This window comes from Poromitra crassiceps, assembly GCF_964638095.1.
Source record: "Poromitra crassiceps genome assembly, chromosome: 4".
NCBI lineage: Eukaryota > Metazoa > Chordata > Actinopteri > Beryciformes > Melamphaidae > Poromitra > Poromitra crassiceps.
Genome location: NC_139626.1, coordinates 25043210 through 25047337, shown reverse-complemented (window position 1 = coordinate 25047337; position 4128 = coordinate 25043210).

The following is a 4128-nucleotide window of genomic DNA, read 5'->3' as shown; positions in this document are numbered from 1 at the left end:
CTGTCCTAGTACCTCATTTCCTATAATCAGAGTTATTCCAGGAAAGCAAACAGGGACAACAACTTTGGTGCTTAGCAAGAATCGCAATGTGTGTTTGGACCTTCAAGGAATTGGTCTTTTACCACCAAACATTACTCTTCATTTGTTTGGCTCACTGAACCCAGTGATTAGAGAGACTGTCCTTCAACTGGACGACCTGGGTTCAAGTCTTCATGACTACAAGCAGCTGCCCTGCTGAAGTGTCCTTGAGCAAGCTACTGAATCTGCTTCAAGGTGACATTCTAATTTAAAGGGGAACTCGGGATGCAAGGGGTTAAGTTGCTAATTGTTATTATGCACAATTATACATCTCTTTTTATTGGCGGTTGTTCAAATTACCTTCAGATGCTGCAGCTTCTTGCTTTTGAACACATCTCTATGGAGTTTCTGTCTGGTCTTTTATCCTTATTTAATGTTGACTACATGATTTAATAAATTATGTCACTGAGAGTCAAATGAGTAAATTAGCTTTGAATATTAACTGTATTACCACCTTTCACACAGACACAAATGAGCTGGACAAGGCTTCCTCTGGCTGTTTATCTGTTGACCTCTAGGGGAATTTTGCAACTGTCAAAAAATATGTAGCCTTTCCATGTTGACATGACAGGGTGATAGCACGTTCTATTACCTGAAAGCATCTATCTTGCATTTGGTTACCATATATCCAGTCTATACTTGCTGTCCACACTGAGTGAAAAATAATAAAACAACATAATAGATGTATTGAAATTGAGATGCATTCATTAAAACAGACCACAGTAAAAATCAGTCAACAATATCCATCATGGGTGATGATCAAGATGGATCATTCTTGAAGTCACAAGTTACAGTATCATTTTTCAATGTGGAATTTGCCCCAAAACAAATTGGCAAGGATTTGAATTAGTTGTGCACTAAATATGCCAATAAATGCATTTTGAGAGTAAAGGTGATTGCCAACAAAGGGTTATTAGCCTGTAGGCCTATTTCTTCAAAAACCGTGTTAGTAATTTTCACATTAATTTCATATCAATACATTTCACATCAATTTTCATATCCTGTGACACTTATAATATTACATACATAATGCAGTGAATAGATACCAGCAAACACTGCTTGTGTACTTGTGTAGACTACAGTTGTTTCTCGGACGTAGTGAGCAGTGACCACAGGTGCTTTGAGGAACACGTGTCAGCCTATTGATTAGCAACAGCAACTTGAATTCCTGTCCACAGAGGATTCTGCACCACCCGGCAGGTTGGGGGCACCCCGTTTACTGCTGTTAAAACAATCTGCACCACCCGACAGGTTGTTTACTGCTGTTAAAACAAGTAGTAAATCAAACGTTATAGTCAATATTCAAGCTTGCATCCGTGTTTTTTACAGTAACACTACTTATTGATGTGTTGTTGTCAGTGATTAGTCAGTGACTAGCTTTGTGATTTTGGGGAATCCTGTGCCGGAAGAGTTGACAGGGAAAGTTGTGTACCTTATTTGTTGACTTGTCATAATATTGTTCCAAGGGGTTTTGCAACGATCAAAACTTCTCTACTACATTCCTATTTACAGTTGACATGCAGAAAATGGTAAATAAAACATGTTTTATGTCAAAACCTTTTCAAAAGTAAAACCATGTTGCTTTGGATATCAGGCGTTTAATCATCAATCATTGTCAAGCATCATCATTTGTATTAATATAACGATTACGGTAATATTGTGAACTATTTTATTAGTAGGCTGTTAGTTCAGTTCAGTTATGTTTATAGCCACTTATCACATGACACAAGCATGTCTCAAAGGGCTTTACATAGCATCATCACAGTATACTACATCATATATCTACTACACACAACATAGGTTACATACATCATATACATACTACACATTTTATTAGATTACATTACGATCCTACACAAACACAGCATGTCTTTGGACTGTGGGAGGAAACCGGAGCACCTGACGGAAACCCACGCAAACACGGGGAGAACATGCAAACTCCACACAGAAAGGACCGGGGTGGAGATTTGAACCCACGGCCTTCTCACTGTGAGGCGACAGTGCTAACCACTGAGCCACCGTGCCTATTAGTACTTGTAACAGAATCATCTTTATACTGAGCAAGTACATAAAAGTGACTTTGTGTAATCCAGTTTGAACTTTAGGAACAGATAGCAAAAGCAATTCCGGGACACTTGTATAGCGCAGACCTCCGCCAAGGCCAATAGTCTAGTGTTCTACCAATTGTTTGTCAGATTGTCAGATTCGCTATTATTGCTTGTTTGTGCTATTATTGCTTGTCGTGAGTCGGATCCAGATCTGCTCCAAAATGTAATGGGTTCTTCCTTGCTCCATGCACTCACGAAGGTTCATGAAAATCGGGCCGGTAGTTTTTCTGTAATCCTGTTGACAAACAAACGGCACCGAAAATATAACCTCCTTGGTGGGAGGAATAAGGATCTTGAAAATCGTATAAATTGTACAAACAAATAAGACTATGAGGGGGCAGGTGAAGCCATCAATGAGTATACAAGGTATTATATTATTATTATTATTATTATATATATATATATTATATTATTATTATTTATTATACAAGGTATAATAAAGGAGGGCTTTCCAGGAGGGCACTCGGAGAACGCAGACCTTCACCAAGGCCAATGTTCATGCTATTATTGCTTGTTCGTGAGTCGGATCCGGATCCCCTCCAAAACTTGATTGGTTCTTCCTTGGCCCATGTTACACCCTTCCACGGAGTTTCTCGAAAATCGGGTTTGTAGCTTTCCTGCTGACAAACAAACGGTACCGAATACATGACCTCCTTGGCGGAGATAATAAACCTTGACGCTCTGTGATACACAGTATCGAAGGCACAAGAATAATGGGTGGGAACATGCACATTTAAAACAGAGCTATAATCACGTATTGGCGTAAATGTGGCAGTGATCTTCAATTTCATCTCTACATTTCATTCACAGTTAAATCGTGTATCTTCACTTTGCCAGTAACTGAATCAATGCTCTGGAACCACCACAAGAGGCCATTGTGCCTCGCTGAATGGCAGACTGTGGCCGGATCATCTGTCGCTCATCGACTTAAGCCATGCCATATCTCCCAACTGCCTTCCCTTCGTTGTAAAAAAAAAAAAAAAAAGGAGAAATAAAACTTGATCCTCCTGTATCTGCAGCCGGGGTTTCTCCTCTGTGGTGCGATAGTATGACACGCTGGCTCTCCTCTTGGCATTCCTGTTGCCCCACAGTCATTCCTCTCCGACACACTCACTTTCTTCCCCCAGTCTATCTCTGTCTCTAGTGTCTACCTCTGTCTCTTCTACTATTTTCAGTTCATTTAACTGGGTTCCCCAACTGTGTTTGTCTCCACGTGGCTCTTTGGAAAGGCCTGGAGCATTCGTTGGTTCTGGAAAACTTCAGATATAAATGTACATATCATGTTGTTGTTGATATTAGATTATGCAATACTGTTGCACAATGGTCCCATTGTCTTTGCTTATGAACGTCAGTGTACCACCTTGGTTAACCCAGACTATCCATGGAACGGCGGCCAACTACTTGTATGAAATGAACCTTCTACTCCTTCTCCCTTCTTCATTCTCTCACTCTAACTGTAGTTCTCTCTCTCTCTCTCTGGCTCGGCCCCTTCCTCAGCAGAAACCAGTTGAGCCGTCAATCAATGATCCCCCACCTCCTCCCCTCTGGATGATCTTCTGTCTCGCTCTCTCACCTTCTCCCTTCTCCTTATTCCACTGACTATGCATGTTCCAAAAACAGATCTCATTTTCATCCAGGGTACACCCCCTCCTTCCTGTGCTCACCCCCAACCCCCCCCCCCCACACACACACACACACACTCCTTGACCCACCAACTGCCCCGCATCACCTCCTTCCCAAATCCAAGCCTTGTCCACAGTTCCTGTCTACGTCCACCGTCTCACCTCCCCATTGCTCCACCTCGAGGCCCCACCCTCACCCCCCATGTCTCCCATGCTGGAATTTGGAGGCGTGGGTCAGTGGGTGTCCACCAATCGCACACCCTTTGCTGGTATAAAACCCTGAGAGTGTGTGTGTTTATTCGCTCTTTCTGTCAGTCCAG